General features: G+C 33.5%; 1 protein-coding gene across 1 annotated transcript in view; it reads left to right on the forward strand.

Annotated features, from left to right (window-relative positions):
* The first annotated feature begins 293 nt into the window (after window positions 1-293).
* The window catches only part of SLC2A12 (solute carrier family 2 member 12), an 89,819-nt gene continuing 65,397 nt past the window's right edge, over window positions 294-24,715 (forward strand). The window contains exons 1-2 of the mRNA XM_074309786.1: window positions 294-312; window positions 18,787-18,920. The gene's annotated coding sequence lies outside the window, so the exon portion shown is untranslated. The remainder of the gene's footprint in view (window positions 313-18,786; window positions 18,921-24,715) is intronic.

Genomic DNA, 24,715 nt, shown 5'->3' on the forward strand with positions numbered 1-24,715 from the left:
CTGTAAGAGGAACCACCAGAGGGTGCAAGTTTTGACAAGGAAGAGAATCTCTACCATTGTAATGAAGAAACCTGGAAGAGTCAGGTGCATTGAAGAGAGAGATGGTGTATTAAACAGCCTCCTGAGGGAAGAGAGCCCAGGTGCCAACTTAAGGCCATAGGGAAGAAAAGCCAACTTTAAAATCAAGACAGAGACAGCTGTTGCCAGCAGCTAGAGGAACTACTTCAAATCAACAGGGACACAGAATTCTGATCAAAGGCAAAAGAAATGGAGCTTTCAGAAGGCCAGAGCCCAAGAACTGCAAGAAAAGGGGTGAGATAGGAAGGGTGAGATGGTGCAGAGAGCCTGGAGTCTAAAGAGGGATTCTTAGAAGGGCCAAGTGGGGCAGGTCTTTCTCATTCAAGGAAGTAGGAACAATATCTTGGTTTTTTATGACCAGTAAACAGAAGGTCACACTTGGCAGGTATCTCTTAAAGCTAGAGAGTTCTGGACAGGGAACTGAGGGCTAAATTAGCAGAATCTAGAAGGGACAAACACCTATAGCTTTGCCATAATTAATCCATTGACCAAAAATTGAGAGTTGAAATAAAACCTAGACCAGAGAATGGAATATGGCTATCTTGGAGAGCAAACATCAAAAGAAGAATTTAAATTAGAGGAAAGAAAGAATTAGGAATAGGCACCAGGATAGAGTTAGGATTAATTAAAATTTTATTTATTACTATTAGTAATTATTACCATTATTATAACTGCTTGCTTATTTTTATTAATAATTATCATATTTTTAATTTTTATTATTTATTGTCAACAATAATAATTATTTTAATTGCTTTGTTATAAATCCATTAAAAAACAAACTAAAGAAAGTGACTAGAATCTTTCAGGAAACAGGAAAAGATGCCTATACCATCTCTTTCAGGTAAGTTGAATTATTCAAACCTAGAAATCAGATTCAAGAATTTAGAACGGGATCTTAGGTCAAGGATGTTTCATTTTTTTTTATTTCAATGGTCTTTTTTACAATCAAATAAAGGCCATGGACTTCTTTCAGAATATTGCTTTCAAATACATAACTTAAAATATATAGAATTGCAGAATTGCAGAGGAAACCAATATGATTGAAATAGTTATCAAGTTCACAGATTTCAAGGTAAAAATCTCTGACCTAAATGAAAACAAAACCCCCTAAGATTTGAGGAATTAGGTACCAGGGCCTGGTACATTGTTCTTTACATAGTAGGTGTTGCATAAATCTATTAAATTGAACTGAATAGAATGAAATTGAGTGGAAATCAAATCAAGAAAATGATCATATCAAGTGAAAATCAGAAGAATGTCCTATAAAATTTATGAATATACGGATAGGTAAGTGGTAAACTTTATAGTACACTGTAGTATTTTTGTATTTCAGGACAATTAGAGAAGCATTTGGGGCAAGGATGCCTTTTAGGAGGCATTTTCAAAAGCTTCTCATTATCAGGCAGTCTATAAAGATGGCAAACAAGAATCAACTAGTTTAGAATGTGACCTCATTCCTTAGCTGCAAAAGAATAAGGTAATAGAAAAATGGTTCAGTGGAGAGAGCGTCAGGCCTAAAGTCTGGCCACAGATGCAACTGAACAAAAAGAGAATGGAAAAATCAATTTTCATTATAACCTGATTTCAGTGATAAAACTTATCCAATATGGCTCTCTTCAACAATGAGATGATTCAAACCAGTTCCAATTGTTCAGTAATGAAGAGAATCATCTACACCCAGAGAGAGGACTATGGGAACTGAGTGTGGACCACAACATAGCATTTTCACTTTTTCTGTTATTGTTTGCTTGCATTTTTGTTTTACTTCTCAGGTTTTTTTTCTTTCTTTCTAGATCCGATTTTTCTTGTGCAGCAAGATAAATATGTATGCATATATTAGATTTAATATATAGATATATTTAACATATTTAACATATATTGGACTACCTGACATTTAGGGGAAGGGATGGGGGGAAGAAAGGGAAAATTTGGAACAGAAAGTTTTGCAAGAGTCATTGTTGAAAAATTACCCATGAATATGTTTTGTAAATAAAAGCTATAATAATAATAAAAAAATTGTCCCAGAAGAAGTGACTGAAAGCAAACAAAAATCATCTTTAAAACTAATTATACTTTATTTTGAAAAAGATATGCAAAGAAAATTGATTTATGACATATTTGGGAGTGTTTTCTCATAAGTTTTTCGGGCTAATATAAATCATACATTTCCACAATAATCAAAGATTAAGTAAACATTAAGTGAGTTTCCTTTATTTGAAATGATGAATGAACAATGAAACATAAACAAATATTGGAATCAGTGCAGAGGATTCACAAGCAGGAAAGTAGAATAGAAGGTCAACTCAACAAGCGTAATTCAAACGAACAAGCATATACAGGGCATTTCAAAAGGCTTAATGCAATTATAGGCTTTACTAAGACTTGGCACCCTGTATTAAGTTCTTGCTATGTCTAAAGATTTTTTTTTTTTCTGCTGAGGCAACTGGGGTTAAGTGACTTGCCCAGGGTCACACAGCCAGGAAGTGTTAAGTGACTGAAGTCACATTTGAACTCAGGTCCTCCTGACTTCAGGGCTGGTGCTCTATTTACTACACCATCTAGCTGCCCCTATGTCTAAGGAATTTTGTTAGCCACAAGGAATACCATTGTAGTAGTGACTACAATCTCTTCCTTTCATGATATGTTGAGGGAGCTCATGTCCCAAATTTCTCTTCTATCTAGTAATTTTCAGGAAAAAAATTTAAATCTCTTAAATAATAAAATTCTTTCTAGAGTTTTTAGATTCAAATACTTCAATACAGTTATTCCTTCTACACAGTGAGGATTAAGGCTTTGACACCATCATGAAAATCTGCATAAAATTATTTGGCCTTCTCTTTGTAAGAGAGAAGAAGTTTGAATTATTATGGTATTAAAAATAAAATATATTAATTATACAATATTATACAATTACACAATATTATACTTTTTATGTATTTCTCAGTTTTCAAACTTCCTTTCTGAGTCATCTCTTGATCTTCATGTATTATCTAAGGCTTATGAAAAACTCCTCCAAAATTCCCATTTAATTCCTTATACTGATATACCATTTGTATATTCTGATATATCAAAATCTTGATGAGGAAAAGTCACAATGTAGAAGGGAATAATTCTTAAAAAATGAATCCATAGGGGCAGCTAGGTGGTGCAGTGAATAGAGCACCAGCCTTGAATTCAGGAGGACCTGAGTTCAAATCTGATCTCAGACACTTAACACTTCCTAGCTGTGTGACCCTGGGCAAGTCACTTAACCCCAGCCTCCCCCCCCCAAAAAAAAAAAAAGAATCCATTATCTCATCAGTGTGGGTGCCAATTCTTCAAAAGACTAGGCCACAACTCATTGATGGCTTCCCACCCAGTATGACTTTTTTTAAATGCATATTTTCCCATAAACTTTCGCAGGAAATTTATCCAACATGGTGGAGACGGCTTAAAAGATCTTTTAATATCAAATGTATGCTGGTGACACATTCAGGGTATTTATTAATTATTCTTTACTCTTGCTGTGTGACTAACTATCCTTATTTTCTGGCCTAAAATTCTGGTATGAAATCTTTTCTGCCATTTCTTTTGTACAATTGTTTGTTGATATAGTGGGGCTGTAAGATTAGCCCCTTTTTGTAGCAGTAGAGAACCATAAATGTGTGTGTTTTAGAAGATAAGAATAATATTTTTCAGGTATTGGGCACAAACACCCCAAATTTCTATCCCTCAGGCTGATACATGTAACTTGTTATCTTATTTATTCATTCACATCAAGTTCAAAAGCAATTAAAAGTTATTTTAGTCTTGATTACATTGAGCACAGCTTCCTTGCCTCAGAGACTGCCATCTTAAGGAAATAAATGACAAGATTATGGTGTTAGTGTCTGTGGAGGAGTTAGAGCAGGTAGTTAGATGTAACTCTGACTGTGGCCTTTCTCACAGCTGATATCTGGCCATGCTGGCATTTTATCAAACCGAAGGAAGAACAATTCCTATCACCTTGTGGGTTGGCTTTTTCTTTTTTTGACATTTTGTTTTCTAAATTACATGTGAAACAATTTTTAACATTCAGTAAAAAATATTATGACTTCCAAATTTTAACCCCTCCTCCTTCCCCTCCCCTCTTCCTGAGGTCCATAAATAACTATAAGTTATTTATGTGAAATCATGTAAAATATTTCCATAGTAGGCAAAAGACTCAAAGGAAGGAAGGAAGAGAAGGAAGAAAGAAGAAAGGAAGGGAGAGAGAGAAAGCGAGACAGAAACACAGAGAAAAAGAAGTGGTATATTTCAGTATGTATTCATATAACATCAGTTCTTTTTTAGGAGGCAGATACATTTTTCCTCATGAGTCCTTGGGATTGTCTTGGATCACTGTATTGATGAGTGTAATGTTCTCTTCTCTAAAATATAGTCATTCTTTGGGAGCAGGTTTCTTGGGGGATTTCTGGGAGCAGCTTTAGCTTCAGTTCAGTTCAATAATCCCAAATGCAGCCAGGAATTAAAGTCCAGATCCTTTATTTTCTCCTTCAAAGTCTTGTCTCTTTTCCTGGGCCCACTTAGCTTTCTTAGAGGCCTATCTCTCTCCTTGGTTCCAAGAGCTCTCTCCAAATGTCTCCAGCCAGCACAAACGTGGAAGTGGGAATGACTGACTCTGCCTCCAAGAGTGGGATTGTGGGCTTCTGTGGGCATGGTCCTGAGAGCTTCTTGCTTATATTTCTGACTCACTGACTTGTGAATCTTCTCAAAGTCTAAGAGTAGGCTTGTTCTTTAGTGGGCTTGTGAATTCTTTGTGAATGTGTGAACTAATGTGTGAACTCCTTTAAAGGTGTGAACTTTATTTCGAGTTCTGGCCCATAACAGGTGAGAATAGTTAAGTCATTTACAAATGCTGTTACTGTATACAGGTCCCTTTACTCTGTTATCGGTTAGTGTGAATCTTTCCAGGTTTTCCTGAAATCATCCTGTTTATCTTTTCTTATAGCACAATAATATTCCATTACAATCATATACCACAGTTTGTTTGGCCATTCCCCAATTTATGGGTATCCCCTCAATTTTCATTTCTTAAACACCATAAAAAATGAAATGGTCTTTTCCCTATTTAAAAACAAAAACAAAAACATCTCTTTGGGATACAAACTTAGCAGTGGGGTTCCTGATCAGAGGGTATGTACACTTTTATAGCCTTTGGGGCATATAAATTCCAAATTATTCTCCAGAATGGTTGGATCAGTTCACAACTCCACCAATAATGCATTTCTGTCCCAATTTTCTGTGGACTGGCTTTTTATCTTGGGTCATCAAAAAACTGTTATGTCAATGGCCCAAACCTTAGATCCTTATATTAACTAAGTCTTGAGGATAATTTTAGTACCATTTTTGGAAAAAAAAAACCTATATTCCATGTCAGATATTGCTTTTACCACAAGGGCATATGTTCTGATATTTCCTCATTAATTACAAAAAGCGAAAAAATGTTTCCTTAATTTGTTCTGGGCCACCAACTAGGTATATAAATACTAGAGAAACCTCTTTTTCTAAAACTTTTCTCTCACTTTCAAACCTCAGTCTCATAGGCTTGGACAAACATCAATATTATTGGTTATATAATTTCTTAACAGTAAAATATAATGTAAAGATATTTAAAATATGTTAACAAGTTATCAGCTAAAATTTCATAGTTGACTATAATTACAATTGCTGATTCCTCTACAAATACTAAAACCACAATCCATTTCTCTTTTTATTTTAATAGTATTTTATTTTTTTAAATGCTTACAAAGATAGTTTTCAATATTCACCTTAACAAAACCTTGTATTCCAAATTTTCCTCTCTCTCTTCCTCCTCCCTTCCCAAGACAGCAAGCAATCCAATATAGGTTAGACATATATAATTTTTCTAAACATATTTATGTATTGTCATACTAAGCAAAAAAAAAGGCAGATCAAAAGGGAAAAAAATAAGCAAACAACAACAAAAAAGATGAAAACACTATGCATTGAATCATCTCATTGTTGAAAAGCACCAAGTCAATCAAAATAGATCATTACATGATCTTATTGTTACTGTGTATAGCGTTCTCTTAGTTTTGCTAATTTCCCTTAAAATCAGGTACTGTAAATTTTCCCAAACTTTTCTGAAATCAACTTGCATATCATTTCCTTCCTTCCTTCCTTCCTTCCTTCCTTCCTTCCTTCCTTCCTTCCTTCCTTCCTTCCTTCTTTCCTTTCTTTCTTTCTCTTCCTTCCTTTCTCTTCCTTCCTTCCTTCCTTCTTTCTTTCTTTCTTTCTTTCTTTCTTTCTCTTCCTTTCTTTCTTTCTTTCTTTCTTTCTTTCTTTCTTTCTTTCTTTCTTTCTTTCTTTCTTTCTTTCTTTCTTTCTTTCTTTCTTTCTTTCTTTCTTTCTTTCTTTCTTTCTTTCTTTCTTTCTTTCTTTCTTTCTTTCTTTCTTTCTTTCTTTCTTTCTTTCTTTCTTTCTTCTTCTTCTTCTTCTTCCTTCCTTCCTTCCTTCCTTCCTTCCTTCCTTCCTTCCTTCCTTCCTTCCTTCCTTCCTTCCTTCCTTCCTTCCTTCCTTCCTTCCTTCCTTTCTTTCTTTCTTTCTTTCTGCGGCAATTGAGGTTAAGTGACTTGCTCAGGGTCACACACACAGCTTTCATTTCTCTAATCAATAGTGAATCAGAGCATTTTTTCATATGATTACAAATGGCTTTAATTTCGTTTAAAAATTGTTGGTTCATATCCCTTGACTATTTATTAGGAAATGGCTTGTATTCTTATGAATCTGAGTCAATTGTATAAGTTTTAGAAATGAGGCCTTTGCTGAAAAATTTTTCCCCAACTTTCTGCTTCCCTTCTAATCTTGGCTGCATTGGTTTTGTTTGTACAATTCTTTAAAATTTAATGAAATAAAAATTATCAATTTTGTATTTCATGATGTTTTTTTAATTCTTTGTCCAAAAATCCTTCCCTTCTTCACAAATCTGAGAGGTAAACTATCCTTGTTCTACTAATTTGCTTACAGTATCACCCTTTGTGTCAAAATCATGTCTAAACCCATTTTGACCTTATCTTGGTTTAGGCTATGAGATGTAGTCTATGCCTAGCTTTTTCTAGTATTTTCTAGTTTTCACAGCAATTTTTGTCAAATAGTAAGTTCTTATCCCAGAAGATGTTGTTGCTGGGTTTATCAAACATAGACTACTATAGCCATTGACTATTGTATTTTATGAACCTAATCTATTCCACTAATCCACTACTCAATTTCTTTGGCAGTACCAAATGGTTTTGATGATTGCTGCTTTGCAATATAGTTTTAAATCTTGGACAACTAGGCCACCTTCCTTTGCATTTTTCCTTTAATTTCCTTGAAATTCTTGTCTTTTTGTTCTTCCATATGAATTTTGTTATTATTTTTTTCTACCTTTACAGAGTTTCTTGGCAATTTGATTGGTATGGCATTGAATAAGTTTATTAATTTAGCTAGAATTGTCATTTTTATTATATTAGCTCAACCTACCAATGAGCATTTGATATTCTTCCAGTTGTTTAGATTTAATTTTCTTTGTGTGAAGTGTTTTATAATTGTGTTCATATAGTTCCTTTTTTATGTAGTTTTCTATATGAAGAATTTTTTAAAAATTATTTTCTATCAAAGCATCTCTGGAATTCATAGCATGTCTTTACCACAAAATGTTTCAACAACAGGTTGCTTCTCTTAAGTTGTCTCTTCAGACAATTATAACATAGCATAATATAATGATATATTAATATAATTGTAATATTCATAATCTCTCAAAGACTCCTACTCTGAGAGTTAACTTTGGTGTCTCCAAGTCTCCTCTGGAAAGATCTTTTTGTTTTTTCTTAATTCTTACATGGACTTCTCAAAGGTGATAACTAACTCAATCTCTCACAATTTTTTTTTCTACCATGGTAGTTAAACTGTTAACCTAGCATGGTAGTTAAATCTAATACTCTCTTTCTGTTTTTTTTTTTAATTGAAGCTTTTTATTTTCAAAATATATGCAAGGATAATTTTTCAACATTGACCCTTGTAAAACTCTGTATTCCAAGTCTTTCCTTCCTTCCTCCCACCTCCTCCTTTAGATGGCACATATATATAAAACATAGTAAAATATATGTTAATCGAATATAGGCATACATCTTAATACAATTATCTTGCTGCATAAGAAAAATCAGAACAAAAAGGAAGAAAATAAAATTCAAGCAAACAGCAAAAGAAGTAAAAATTCTATGTTATAATCCACACTCAGTTCCTACAGTCCTCTCTCTGGATGTAGATGGCTCTCATTATCACAAGATCATTGAAACTGGCCTGAATCATTTCATTGTTGAGAAGAGCCACATCAATCAGAATTGACCATCATATAATCTTGCTGTTGCCATAACCCTCTTTTTCTTAAACTTATGGTAATGATATCCAAGTTTCTATGAATGATTCTATTTAAAGTGGAATTGCATTTCTCAATCAAAGTCAAAATCAAACATTCATTAAGTGCCTACTATGTGTCCACTATATACCTTTTTAATTGCCCTTTGGATGGTAAAAACTTTATTTTTTTCCTCTTTTTTATTATTATGGCTTTTTATTGATAAAATGTATGCATGGGTTATTTTTCAACATTGACCCTTGCAAACACTTCTATTCCAACTTTTCCCTTCCTTCCCTCTACACCCTCCTCTAGATGGCAGGCAGTCTCATGCATGTTAAACATGTTAAAGTATATCTTAAATAGCATATATGTGTACATATTTATACAGTTCTTTAGTTGCACGAGAAAAAATAGATTTAACAAGGTAAAAATTACCTGGGAAGAAAAACAAATATGTAAGCAGCCCACACTCATTTCTCAGCATTCTTTCACTGGATGTAGCTGTTTTTGTCCATCATTGATCAATTGGAACTGGATTAGATCTTCTCTATGTTGAAGATATCCACTTCCATCAGAATACATCCTCATACAGTATTGTTGTTGAAGTGTATAATGATCTCCTAGTTCTGCTTATTTCACTCAGCATCAGTTGATGTAAGTCTCTCCAAGCCTCTCTGTATTCATCCTGTTGGTCATTTCTTACAGAACAGTAATATTCCATAACATTCATATACCATAATTTACCCAGCCATTCTCCAATTGATGGGCATCCATTCATTTTCCAGTTTCTAGCCACTACAAAAAGGGCTACCACAAACATTTTGGCACATACAGGTCCCTTTCCCTTCTTTAGTATTTCCTTGGGATATAAGCCTAGTAGTAGTATGGCTGGGTCAAAGGGTATGCACAGTTTGATAACTTTTTGGGGATAGTTCCAAATTGCTCTCCAGAATGGTTGGATTCTTTCACAACTCCACCAACAATGCATCAGTGTCCCAGTTTTCCCACATCCCCTCCAACATTCATCATTATTTGTTCCTGTCATCTTAGCCAATCTGACAGGTGTGTAGTGGTATCTCAGAGTTGTCTTAAATTTCCATTTCTCTGATCAATAGTGATTTGGAACATTCTTTCATATGAGTGGAAATAGTTTCAATTTCATCATCTGAAAATTGTCTGTTCATATCCTTTGACCATTTATCAGTTGGAGAATGGCTTGATTTCTTATAAATTAGAGTCAATTCTCTATATATTTTTGCGATGAGTTCTTTATCAGAACCTTTAACTGTAAAAATGTTTTCCCAATTTGTTACTTCCCTTCTAATCTTGTTTGCATTAGTTTTGTTTGTACAAAAGCTTTTTAATTTGATGTAATCAAAATTTTCTATTTTGTGATCAATAATGATCTCTAGTTCTCCTTTGGTCACAAATTCCTTCCTCCTCCACAAGTCTGAGAAGTAAACTATCCTATGTTCCTCTAATTTATTTATGATCTCATTTTTTATGCCTAAACCATGGACCCATTTTGATCTTATCTTAGTATGTGGTGTTAAGTGTGGGTCCATGACTAGTTTCTGCCATACTAATTTCCAGTTTTCCCAGCAGTTTTTGTCAAATAATGAATTCTTATCCCAAAAGTTGGGATCTTTGGGTTTGTCAAACACTAGATTGCTATTTTTATTCACTATCTTGTCTTGTGAACCTAACGTATTCCACTGATCAACTAGTCTATTTCTTAGCTAATACCAAATGGTTTTGGTGACTGCTGCTTTATAATATAGTTTTAGATCAGGTACAGCTAGGCCACCTTCATTTGATTTTTTTTTTCATTAATTCCCTTGAAATTATTGACCTTTTGTTCTTCTATATGAATTTTATTGTTATTTTTTCTAGGTCATTAAAATAGTTTCTTGGGAGTCTGATTGGTATAGTACTAGATAAATAGATTAGTTTAGGGAGTATTGTCATCTTGATTATATTCGCTCGGCCTATCCAAGAGCACTTAATGTCTTTCCAATTATTTAAATCTGACTTCATTTTTTGTGGCAAGTGTTTTGTAATTTTGCTCATATAATTCCTGATGTTCCTTTGGTAGATAGATTCCCAAATATTTTATACTATCGACAGTTATTTTGAATGGAATTTCTCTTTGTATCTCATGCTGTTGGATTTTGTTGGTGATGTATAAAAATGCTGAGGATTTATGAGGATTTATTTTGTATCCTGCAACTTTGCTAAAATTCTGAATTATTTCAAATAGCTTTTTAGCAGAGTCTTTGGGGTTCTCTAAGTATACCATCATATCATCTACAAAGAATGATAGTTTGGTTTCCTCATTACCTACTCTAATTTCTTTAATCTTTTTCTCAACTCTTATTGCCGAGGCTAGCATTTCTGGTACAATATTGAATAGTAATGGGTGATAGTGGGCAACCTTGTTTCACTCCTGATCTTACAGGGAAAGGTTCCAGTTTATTGCCATTACATATGATGTTTACTGATGGTTTTAAATATATGCTTCTGATTATTTTAAGGAATAGTCCATTTATTCCTATACTCTCAAGTGTTTTTAGTAGGAATGGATGTTGGATTTTATCAAATGCTTTTTCTGCATCTATTGAGATGATCATATGGTTTTTGTTAATTTGGTTATTGATAAAGTCGATTATGCTAATAGTTTTCCTAATATTAAACCAGCCCTGCAGTCCTGGTATAAACCCCACTTGGTCATGGTGTATTATCCTGGGGATGATTTTCTGTAGTCTTATTGCTAATATGTTATTTAAGATTTTAGCATCAATATTCATTAAGGAGATTGGTCTATAATTTTCTTTCTCTGTTTTCAACCCACCTGGTTTAGGTATTAGTACCATGTCTGTGTCATAAAAAGAATTTGGTAGGACTCCTTCAATCCCTAATTTTTCAAATAGTTTATATAGCATTGGAGTTAATTGCTTTTTAAATGTTTGGTATAATTCACATGTAAATCCATCTGGTCCTGGGATTTTTTTTTTTAAAAGTCCTTGCCAGTCAGGATTTTTTCTGATACCTCCAGGCCTGTAAAATCTCATTTGAAATGTTGGATCCTAACTTTGGTGAGAAAGGAAAAGAGCTGAGTCAGCTTAGAATTAAGAGAACAAATTGTAAGGAGTCTTACTTTAGGCCTAGTCTACATGTCTAAGAACATTTTAATCACTGTTTTTAGCAGTTCAGCTAAACTGGACCAAAATGTGGTAGAAAAAGTTGACTATCATTTGGGAAAAAAAAGAACTCTAGACTTAGACTTAGACTGGATGTCAGTGAAGACTAATGAAAAAAGCATCAAAAATATTTGAGTGTTTCCTCTCTTTTCTCTAGTGGGTCTCTGTAAAGTTTGCTGTATGGTATGACATTGATATTGAAGTTACATCATGTTTTATGTGGATGGGTCAATTTGATGCTGGGCTTGGTCAAATAGCTTATTCTGTTTGGGGTAGCTGTTATTAGATTGGCCCTGACAAATCAGTCTGTCAACAGGCAGTTACTACTAGATTTAGAATTATAAAGGATTTTAGCGGTCATTTAGATTGATGGTATCCTAATCCAATCTCACTTTATAAAGGGAAACTGAAACCAAGAGATATAAAATTATTTGCTTCAGGTTGATTAAGTAATTAGTAGTGGAGCCTGGATTTTAATCTTCTGACTCCAAATTCTGTACTTCTCCCATTCTACCACTATCTCCCTAAAACCATTAGATGCCCCCTATAGCTCACAGAATATGAGATACAGTCTTGATTCTGGCTCCCATTATATTTCTCGGTTAATTTACTTCTACTTCCTTCTAGTCATTCTACTTTCAAGTCAAATGTTCCTACTTAGCTATTCCACTATTTCACTTTGCTCTTTTTCAGCCTCCATGTATTTCCATATGTCATTGCCCAAACTGTTTCTAAATTTCTGCCTTTTGAAATTCTTCTCTTACTTCAAGGCTCAGTCCAGCTGCCATTTCTTACAAGAAGTTTTCCTTGATTTCTGCCAACTAAAAGTCATCCATCTTTTCTTAAATTTATTAGAGAAATTTTTCTGGATCTCTTCTTTACATATTCTATCCTGCCTCTTCCCATCAGTTCTTCCAGATTGTAAACTCCTTTTGGATAGGGACTGGGTTTTAATTTGTCTTTTTATATCTAGTACCTGGCATAGTGTTATCTACATATTATGGACACTTAAATCTTTAGTTTTGCTAAATCAAATTGATGTTTTCAAGCAAGAAATTTGTCTTCAGTAACACTATCCCTATAATTTAAGTTTGAAGAACTAATAGTGCTGGAACTCTATCTTCCCAGAAATCAGCAGGAGTCAGGATCACTAAATGTCTTTATTCTAGGTCTTTACCGTCACCTCCAACGCCAGGTCACGAGTGCAAGTGAGCATGAGTTCCACCACCCAAGTTTCTCTTACTCCTCCCACACAAATCACTTCCCCCTCTTTGTCCCACCAATCAAGTCAGCACAGAACAGCTGGGGAGGGTCAACCTTCAAACAAGTTAATAGGGAACCGTCCAAATGGCAATTAGTCTCACGTGCTTCATTATCCAAGTGCATTGCTCAGTTCTAGCCCTTTACATAATAGAATTAATTTTTTTCCTGATTATATCCTTGCTTAGATATGCACCAACTTATTTCTACTGGGGATGAGAAAAGAAGAAAAAAATGTTTTGGTGACATATAAATAAATAATGACTTGAGTATGCCAGCCAACTTACATGTACTTCCTGCCAATATAAGCATGATGTACAAACACACCCACAAAATGCATGGAGGTAGCCAGAGATGCCTTTGAATGGTGCTGTTATAATCAGGTTCAACTATATCTTTAAAAAAATAGATTTTGACACCCCCCCTAAGTTGCTTCTGAGTTGTATTTTGAGGGAAAGAACCACAAGCAGTTCATCCCCAGCTATTACCCACTGATTCTTCCCTGTTGTTCCACTTTAATTACAAGGGATAAGGTCTTAAAAAAAAGAAGTAACCCTTACTTTGTCTAGACAAAATCATTGTCAGAAGGGTAAAGTCCAGGAATTCCAGAACTTAGAGCCCTTCAATTAAAAATGGCCCCTTACTCTTACCTGTTTTCAAAATAAAAACTTAGGAATTCTTAGAAAAAAAGTGTCACATGTAATTTCATAGGCTGTTATGTATGATCTACGGGGGGGAAATTGGAGTTCTTTAAAATAGAAACAAGTTATTTCAGAATTAACATTTGAAATTGCACCTGAAAAAAAAACTCAACAGTTTCCAGTACAATCCTCATGGCTTGTGGAGCTGTTTTTAATATGCTGGGCAGTGCCTATCTATCTTTGCTATATCCCCCAAATATTTTAATTGGAGCAGAGCATCAAGTACATGATCCTTTCTAGACAACAGGTCAGGAAGCTCCCAAGCAACAAGTCAAAGTTTCTTTTTAAAAAAAAAAATTATTTTATTTTTAACTTATGGAATAAAATAAAAATTTATTTTTTTAAAGATAATTGTACATGAAACTGAAAATCTATTATTTATAACCTGTTATTCCTTTTAAATATATATATATATATATATATGTCTGTGTGTGTGTGTGTGTGTGTGTGTGTGTGTGTGTGTGTGTGTGTTTCAAATATAGGAAGTTTCTTTTTTGTTTATTTTATGATTAGATTTATCTAGTTTAGAGAAGGGGAGGCTGAGGTCCCCTTTTGCTATATATTTCCTCCTACAACTCATTTAAGTTCTCCAAAACTTTGGATGCTAAATCATTAATGTATATATGTTTAGTATCAATATTGCTCTATTGTCTGATACAATTTTTTAGCAAGATACTTTTTTTCCCTTGTCTCTTTTAATTAGATCTATTTTTGCTTTTGTTTTGTTTTAGATCTGGGTTGTGATTGATTTTTTTTTTTAACTTCATTGAGAGCATACCATATTCTTCTCTAGCCTTTTACTTTTACTCCATGTATGACTCTGCTTCAAATGTGTTTCTTGAAAACAACATATTGTAGGATTCTGGCTTTTAATCCACTCTACTATTCACTTTCATTTTATGGGATTCATATTCACATTTATGACCACTAATTGTGTATTTGCCTCCATACTACTCCCCCCTCCTTTTTTATACTTTTTTTTTCTCTTTTCACTTTGTTCTTCCTTACCAGTGTTTTGTTTCTCATCACTAGCTCCCCCTCCCTTCATTCACTCCCCCTCTTTTCTTCCCCTTTCACTTCCTACTTCCCATAGGATGAAATAAATTTCTCTCCTGAACTGAGTATGTATGCTAACCTCCACCCATCTTTTTTTCCCCTCTACTATAATAGATCTTTCAGGCCTCTTCATGTGATATAATTTACCCCATTCTATTTTCCCTTTCCTCTTCTCCCAGTGCATTCTTTTCTTTTAACCCTTTAATTTTTTTCTCATCACAATAAAGTCAACATACCCTCTGTCTAAGTATATTCCTAACTGTCCTAAGAGAAATGTAATTCTTAAAAGTTACAAGTATCATTTTCCTACAAGTAGGGATAAACAGTTTAATCTTATTGAATACCATGTTGTTGTTGTTTTTTCCTTTCCTCTCTACATTTTTATGCTTCTCTTGAGTCTTGCATTTGAAGATGAAATTTTCTGTTCAGCTCTGTTCTTTTCATCATAAAAATTTGAGGCCCCTATATCATTGAACATACATTTTCCCTCTAAAAGATTATGTTCATTTTTTTCTGGGTAGTTGATTCTCAGTTGCAATCCAAGCTCTTTTGCCTTCCATAATCTCATATTCTAAGTCCTCTGATTCTTTAATGTAGAAGCTGCTATGTTCTATCTAATCCTGACTGTGACTCCTTGATATTTGATTTTTTTTTCCCTGGTTGCTTGCATTATTTTCTGCTTGACCCAATAATTCTGGAGTTTGGATACAATATTCATTGGAGTTTTCATTTTGGAATCTTTTTCTTCTTTCATTGACTATTTTACCCTCTGATTTCATCAGGGAAGTTTTCCTTAATTTTTTTTTTTGAGGCATTTAGGTTGTTCAATAATTCTTAATTTATCTTTTCTGTTCCAGGTCAGTTGTTTTTTTCCAAGAAGATATTTTACATTCTTTTTTTCATTCTTTTGATTTTGTTTGATTCGTGGTATCTCATATAATCATTAACTTCTATTTGCCCAATTCTAGTTTTTAAGGATTTATTTTCTTCAGTTAGCTTTTGTACCTCATTTTTCATTTGGTCTATTTTTAAAGGATTTATTTTCTTCGGTGATTTTTTTTTCCTTTTTGACAATTCTATTTTTTAAGGAGTTGTTTTCTTCAGACAATTTTTATCCTTCCTTTTCCAAATTTTGACTCTTTCCCCCCATAATTTTCCTATATAGCTTTCATTTCTTTTCCACAATTTGCTTCTACTTCTCTTATTTGGGTTTTAAAATTCTTTTTGAACTCTTCCAACAGGACTTTTTTTCAGCTTGGGACTAATTCATATTGCCCTTTGAGGCTTCGTATGTAGGCATTTTGATAGTGTTGTCTTCCTTCCCTGTTGCCATTGTGGCTTGGCAATTTTCTGTTTCTTATTCATCTTTTAGCCTATTTCGTGATTTTTAAAGTTGAGTTCTGTACTTGGGACAAAGAGGATATTGTCCCAAGCTTCTTGCACAGGGGAGTCAGGGAACTTGTCACTGGTTTTCTGTGTTGGGGCATGTGGGGCTGGTGACTTGCCCACTATGCTAGGTTGCTCTGCCTATTGTGTTGTGTCCTGGGTTCCAGGACTGGCAGTTTGCCTGCTACACTGGGGCTGGAGGTCTCACAGTTACTTTGCTTAGACACTGCTCTCTTAAGCTAGAGCTATAGAGAATCCGTTGTTGATATGTGCTGTAGTTCAGAGCCTTCTATAGTCTCACCTGAATATTGCCTGCACTGGGCTATATTCCTCTGAAATCCTTCCAAGTTATCTTGGGCAGGAAAATTGTTTCACTCTGTCTTTTTGTGGATTTTGTCACTCCAGAATTCTTTGAGACTTGATTTAAAATGGTTTCTGAGGGAAACTGGGAAGAGTTTAGGCAATTTCTCTCTATCATCTTGTCTCTAATCCCAGGTATAGACGTTATAAATGAATGGGGAGATCTACCTGGGAAAGGCAAAGGATTAAATATGTTGTCTATTGTGAGAAAAACAATATTTAGTCATCATAGAGGTTAGAAACAGAATAAATAAGCTTCATTTTCAGTTGGAGAGAGTTCACTTACACACCTCATAAGAGGTATTTAATGACTTCTTGGCCATAAAATTACCTTGGAGTACTCATCTCTAATAGTTTTAGAAATAGAATAGAAATTGTTTTATCTGTGATAATGTAGGTGTCCTTTGATTTGAAGATCAGAAAACTAGGCGAACATTTGATCTATTGGATTTATAAAATTCTGGTCAATCTGGGAGCCAAAACTCAGTAGGAAAAATTCTACAAAAAAGAGTTCTACAAAAAAGAAGTGAAATGGAATTGTTTTAGACTTAAACCTATAGGAAGTAAACATAGAAGTCTGATTTATCTATGAATCTCCTCCCAGTGTCTAGTATAGAAATTGAAATATTTGTAGAATGAACCTATGATTTCATTGCTATAGGAGAAATTCTTCATGACAAAAAGATATATCTACCAAAGCATATTAGTCTCATCTGCAACTTACAGATAATCTAAGAATCTTAGATAGCTACTTAGAATAATCTTAGAAAGCTACTTAGAGCATTGAAAGGCTAATTGAGTTTTCCAAGGTCATAGAGTTAGTATGTGATACAAGAAGCACTGAGACTTAGGTCTTTCTGTCTCTAAAATCAATCTTCTAAACCTTATGCAATATTGCTTCATACATATTGGGTACTTAATGGATGATGTATTGAAGCTTTTGCTTCATTTGTTTCTTTTCACCTCCCCCTGTATATAGTATGTAAGATTCATAGGATCATAGATTTAGAGTTAGAGGAAACTTCATGAGCCATCACATATAATCTTATTTTCCTATTTCATTTTCCAGATTCTGAAACCAAGCAAACAGTGAAGGTTCTCAAATATTCTTAATAATATTCCTAGTCATGGTACAGGAACCTGGCAACTCTTTTACTTAAAGAGCCTAACTGTGCCCTTGTAATTTGATGCTAGCTGTGGAGCAAACAGAGAAATGTAGTTAGGCAATCATGGAGACCCTGGTTCCCAGGGATACTGTTTGCTGCTTGAGTTAATGCCCAGCTAAAGAAATTTGAAATAGTCTTTTAAAAATTGCTGTAAACAGCTCTTTGGAATCCATGGAATCTTTACTAGAAAAAGATTTATTGAGATATATTTAGATTTGGGGAAAACATAGGGGAAATTGTTTCTGTGATAAAGATATCTCTGCTAAATTAATGTCCAGGTATCTACCAGCAGTTAGGTAAAAAGTAATCTCAATCTATTCAAATAGCTTCAGCCCAGAATTAAAAAAACAAAACACAATACAATCTGAATCAGATGAAAATAGCTGTTATAAAGTCCATATACTCCACTTTCAAGGAAATTAAAGTAGCTAAAACTATGACTAGAAATTATTGCATCAAATACGAAGAATGATAAGAGAATGGGATAACTTCACTTGGAATGCAGCTGCTAGGGAGAAAGAACTTTATCTATGCAGCATGAGGTCTTGCCTAGTCTCCAACTTCAGACACTACCTATATGACCCTGGGCAAGTCAATTAATACTGCTTGTCTCATTTTCCTCACCTACAAAATGAACTGGAGAAAGAAATGTCAAACCACTCCAGTATCTTTGCAAGAAAATCCTAAATGGAATCACAAAAATATACAATTGAAGAAAGACTGAATGATTCCAGAGAGAAAATGTGTGTGTATGTATGTATGTGTATATGTGTATACATGTATATTATCATATATATTATGTGTATATCTATATATCCAAATCTATCTATCTATCTATATCTAAATATAAAGAAAGTGAGAGAAAGAGACTAAGATTTCCTACTGTATATAATTATTTTGCTAACATGATTTTTTTTTCTGAGTAGGATTTGGATATATAATTAGACTGAAATCTATTTGAAAAGCTTTCCAAATATTTCAAGAAGAAGGTAATTTTTTCACTAACAAAGAATAGAAGCAGTAGATCTTGTTGCTCAAAGAAGGGGATCATTGCAGTCTAGACCTTAGTTTCCTAATGGATGGACTATAGCAAATTTTTACTTCACAAAATTTATACTATCAAAAATCTTTACTTCTTTAAAACAGTTCACAACTCTGATGCCCTTTGTCTTTACAGAACTGTCATTTGCTCTTCCTAGGGAACTTTTTCTTGTGACAAAGAAAAAAATGGAAAAAAAATCTGAAACAGAAATTTTGTCTGGCAATTTTTCCTTCAAAGAAGGATGGAAATCTCAAATAGCACTTCATTTTATCCTCACTGCTGCTCTGGGAGGTAAGTACAATTATTATTCCCATTATACAATTAAAAACAAAATTTAAGTTATTTGCCTGAAGTTCATAGTTAATAAGTATCTTTGGTCAAATTTGAACTCAGGACTTCTTGACTCTAGGCCCAGCTCTGTGCCACCTTCTTCCTTGAGAGAGAAGGAGCTCTCTATTATTTTATCATCAGGACTCTCATTGATCCATCTTTCCATTACTCAGAGTTCCATTTCCTTTTACTGATTTTAAAATTTGCACTGTTGCAATCTTTGTATATATTGTTTTGGTTCTTCCTATTTTGCTTGGCATCAGTTCATCGAAATCTTCTGACATGATCCTGATTTTTAAAAACCTATAAATCCAAAACCCAAAAGGATACTAGTTTCATTTATCCTATTTTCTCTCACAACCAACTCTCTTTTTGTCTTCACTTCTAATTCTTATTTCCTGTGGGTTATTTCCTGAATTGCCACAACAAGTTTGCATTATAATTCTGGATAACTTTAATGCTAGAATAGGTTCAAACAACCAAAATGGCATGGTGTCCTTGGGAGAAAGGGAGCTGGAAACAGCAATACTAATGTTTTCTTACTACTGAAGACTTGTGCATCTCATGGCTTCTCATCACCAATATAGTCCTTCATTTACCAAAATGCAATAAAACTTCATCGATGCATCCTCGCAGCAAACATTAGTGTTTAATAGACAATGTGATTTGAAGGAGAAGAGGCAGTCAGGCTGTGAGAATGACAAAAATAATGTGGCACAGAATGTTGAACTGTTAATAGACTTATCCTTTCCTAGCTGAATATTCACATTCAACAAAAGCAGTGACCCCAAGATAAAAAGACTACTAGAAGAATTAATGTCAACAGATTAGAAGGCTTCTCTGAAAGGGAACGGTTTGTTGCTAATTTAGAGGAATTGTTGAGCCAACACACAGTTGGCAACAGTAGAGTGGAAAAGGAGTGGTTAGCTTTCAGAGATTTGTTGTACACAGTAACAAGATTATGTGATGATCAACTGTGATGGACTTGGCTGTTTTCAACAATGAGGTGATTTAGGTCAATCCCAATAGACTTGTGATGGAGAGAGCCATCTGCATCTAGAAAAGAGACTATGGGGACCGAATGTGGATCACAACATAGTATTTTCACCTTTTTGTTGTTTGCTTGCTTGCTTATTTTTTCTTTTTCCTTTTTTTTCCCTTTCTGATATGATTTTTCTTGTGCAGCATGATACATGTTTAGAAGAATTGCACATGTTTAACCTATATTGGATTGCTAGCTGTCTAGGGAAGGGGAAAGATGGGAGGGAGGGAGAAAAATTAGGAACACAGGTTTTGTAGAGATGAATGATGAAAACTATCTTTTCATGTATTCTGAAAAATTTAAAAAAACCTATTGTAAAAAAGAAAGGACTATCAAGAGGTTGCTATAAAGTAAAAGTATTTTTAAAAAAGAGATTTGGTGTACAGCACTATATTTGCTTGTCTGGGTCAGAATACTCACACACATCAGGAATGATTTGATCAAAATGATGAGGAAATTAAAAAAGCTGTTAAATGTTAAAACTCCTCAGGGTTACCAGAAGGATAGTTCATTCATCTTTAATAAAGTAGAATTTATTTTCATCAAAAATAAATGACATTTAGAAAGATTCCTGGCTTAATAAGAAGACAGATAAAATTGTTTTATTGCTGATAGTAACAATCCAAAGCCCCTCCCCCCCTTTTTGGACACCCTAGAGGCTAGTTACCCGACAAAGACTTAAGAGATGTCTCAACTTCCCAATGCTGACAAAGCCACATTGATTAGTGGTAAGGACATAATCTTAGAGAGATAGCTGAACACTTCTACAGTATTCTCAACAAACCAGACTGTCTCTCAGGATTTCAAGGATGCCTCCATTATCCATCTCTACAAAGGTAAAGGAATAGATTGTCCTGTGACAATCACAGAAGGTGAAGTTCTCTCTCTTAGTCATTGCCTAGTCAAGATTCTTGCCAGAGTTCCCCCTAATAGAGTGATCCTTCACCTTGATGATAGTTATTTGTCTGAAAGCCAGTGTTAATTAATTAACACAATTAATTGGGGAAAGGAAGGAAGAAATCTCCTTTTTCTCATCACCAAAAGAAAAATACCTCTCAGGGACAGAGACCAACACTATGATTCTGTAGTCCTTGATCCTCAAGAAAAGGTCAAATACCATTCTGTATCTATATTAGAAAACAGAGGTGTATAAATACGTATTTGGGGAAGGTGGTTAAAGTTTTAGCCTTTAATTTTTCAAATGCTGGAAAACTTATCTAAAACAATTTCTCAGCCATTTGAGGTAAAGACCACTGGATTGAGAATGAGAATTACTTCATGTCAAAGCTTTAATTCATTATCCAAGTCATTATGAACAAGTTACTTAACTCACTTAACTTGTTAAGTCACTTAACTAAAGCCTCAATTTTCTTATTTAATGTGTAGAAAAAGTAATGACTGTAATCACAGAACCTAAATAAGTGTGAAACCTGACTCTACCACTTACTATCTTCACTAGGATCCAATTTCCTTGTCTGTAAAATGAAAGAGGTTGAGTTTGATAACCTTTACTATCCCTTCTAGCTAGAAGTCTAATCTTTGTGAAAGGGATACTGACCATACTACTTGATCTGTATGATTGTTTTGAATGATTACTTAAAGTATATTTGTGACCCTTAAAATGCTATAGAAATGTAAATTATTTTATAAATCTATCTTTACTATATCTTCTTAGTTACCTATTACTATAGTATATAAATGTTTTATTTAATAATTCATGATTATGTGAATAATGTGAAAGGAAGAAAGATTACTGAGGAAGAGAAAAACTAAAGTGAAGTAATTTTGAATAGAAGGAAATGGGAAAAATAATTTAGAACAATGACTGGCAAAGTGGCTTGGTTTTTTTTTTTTGTACAGAGAGCTAAGAATGTTTGATTTTTTTTTCCTTTAAAATAAAGTTTTGTTGCATTAAAATGTAAAAATTACTCTAAGTTCATAGACCATATAAAAACAGGTCTATTCCTTGGTATAGAAGATGAGACATCCACTAAATTTAATGACTAAAACAGGAAATAGATATTCAACTTCCCACTTCAGTGACTCCTTTTCCTTGGACACATCATTTTTTTCTCCCTTTCAATTTAGTAGATCAGAGACTACACTCAGAAATGTGTTTCCTTAAATTAATCAATTACCTAGTAAATGTAAACATGACAATTTAGTAGATAAACTTTATCATAGAAATTATTCTGCAAATAATAATAAATGCTGTTTACATTAGAGAAAATTTCTAAGAAAATACTGCTATGAATATGTTGTACTCAATATTTTTTTGAGGGAACCTTTTAGTTCAACCACTAATCATTTATACCCAAAGAGTTCCTTCTTTCTTAGGAAAGTAGTAGTACTCATTAGATTTTGGAAAGAACATTTTGTTTACTTATACATTTTTATAAAGTTGATTTTAAAAGTTCTGTTTTGGAAACAATAAGGTCATTTCTGCTGACTCTTTTATAAATATTAAGAAAGCATTTATTTATTATCTTGATTTGATGCCTCTTGAATAAAAAAGTGAAATGAATTATAAATAATGATTTGCAATGCTATTTTTAAAAACTATATTATTATCATAGGATTAATCAATTTCTAACCTACCCTCACTTCCCTCCTGAGGAAGCCCAAAAACTTTTTTCCCTAAAGAGGTTATTTAATTGAAGTTTTCCTTGAGTTTGTCTTGACAAAGTAGAAAGGAGATCCTTCAAAGGAAGTGATCAAAGCAAAATTGAATGGTTTTAGGAAAATTATTCTCTAGGGTATATAAAAAGTTAAATATTGGAGGTTTGGGGAATGAATCAAATTGTTAGCTGAACTCTGAACCTTTACTCAATCATGGCTGTAGAATTTTACCTCTTTGAAAATATTGCATATCATATAAAAATAGAAAGAAGATAAGTTAGAAAATCATTTATTTATTTATTTATTTAGCCAAAAGAGAGCAAAAACTTGATCAATGAGAGCTGAATTTAAGGTTAGCACTGCCAGGGAAAGGGATTGTGTGTGCATGTGTGTGTGTGTGTGTGTGTGTGTGTGTGTGTGTGTGTGTGTGTACAAGCATGAGTCTGGGTGAATGATACTGGATTACACATACTTGGCTTGCAATTTAGGGATTCAGATATTACTAGAAATAAAGAACCAAGGTAGTTATAGTGGCAAGCTATGAGGAACTAACTGAGCAAGCTTAATTTAACTTTGGAATCATCATCAGACAAGAGAGGAACTGTCCATTTTTTGATATCTCTATTTCTCTAAGTAGATATGTTTAGAATTAGTATAATTTAATAAAATTGTTTTTAGAAGATGTACCTAAAAGGCAGAGTTATCCAATATTATTGTCTCTTCCTGTTAACTACATCATTCCCATCCTCAATCCATAAAAATCCTTTTATCAATAAAATAATTACGCAATTATTAATTGAATGACTATTATGTGCCAGTGCACTGTTATATATATTTGAATGCAAATACAAACAAAAACAGATCCCTTTCTTAAGGAACTTGCATGGAATTAACATGTGTGTATACATATGTATATATATATATAAAGGAATATATATGCACATATGTATGTATATACATACACATACATATCCTATGAGAGCCCTTCAAGTTCTTAAAAATAGTTATCACATTCCCTGAATTTTTTTCCATACTAATATATCTAATACTTTCAAATGATTCTCAGTATGTTATAAACTCAAAGATCTTCACTATCCTGATTACCTTCCTCTAGAGACTCTTCAGCTTATTTTTTCCTAATTTTTTAAATTTCATGGTCAATTTGTAGATTTATTCTTTCTCTCGTATTATAGATTCATAATTCTGTGTATGTGATATATATATGTATATATATATACACATATATATACCTATATAAAATGTGTGTCTATATGTGTATATTAAGTAGCCACATATTATACACCATATATATGCACATATATGTATATATATCATTGTACATATAGGTACATATGGTTATTATGTATGAAAATCATGCATTGAATACTTACATGTATTGTAGTACATATATAAACACACATATATGTGCATATACAAATGGATGTGATTATATGTTTATGAATTATATGTAAATATGCTTATGTTACATACATAAATACAATGCATATCTGTATCTATATATGTGTGTGTATCATGCATATTCACAATATCCATATATTTGCAATACATATAGGTTTATATGAACTATAGACATCATATATGTAAATATGTGCACACACAAACACACATATGTATAACTACACATAAATGCATAAGCCCAATGTATACACATTGGAGAGAGGGTTCCCTGATCCTGTCTTCATTTTTAAAAGAAGTGGGAAGTGGCAAGAGTAGCCTCAAGAGCCAAAACAACAAGAAAAAAGGGACTAGAGGACAAATTGTGATACCGGGCAACTGGCCAAGAGATAAATCATGATAACTTATCAGAAGATCTATACTGATCCTATGCTGAGACACAAAGACCAAAGCCAGGCAACTGTAACTCCAAGGCAGTGGAACTCATCCAAGGAACAAATCCAGGGAACCCTCTTAACTTCTTCCTTTCCAAGGAAAGCCATTTATTTCTGCTTCTGTGTAGCCATGTGGATAAATTTATCAATTCAGATCTCATTTACCTAGTATAAAATTCCATTGGCTTGTTGAAATGCCAAGCTATATGAATATATAATTCAAGGCTTAAAAATAGAAAGAAGAT

This window comes from Sminthopsis crassicaudata, chromosome 4, assembly GCF_048593235.1.
Source record: "Sminthopsis crassicaudata isolate SCR6 chromosome 4, ASM4859323v1, whole genome shotgun sequence".
Taxonomy (NCBI): Eukaryota; Metazoa; Chordata; class Mammalia; order Dasyuromorphia; family Dasyuridae; genus Sminthopsis; species Sminthopsis crassicaudata.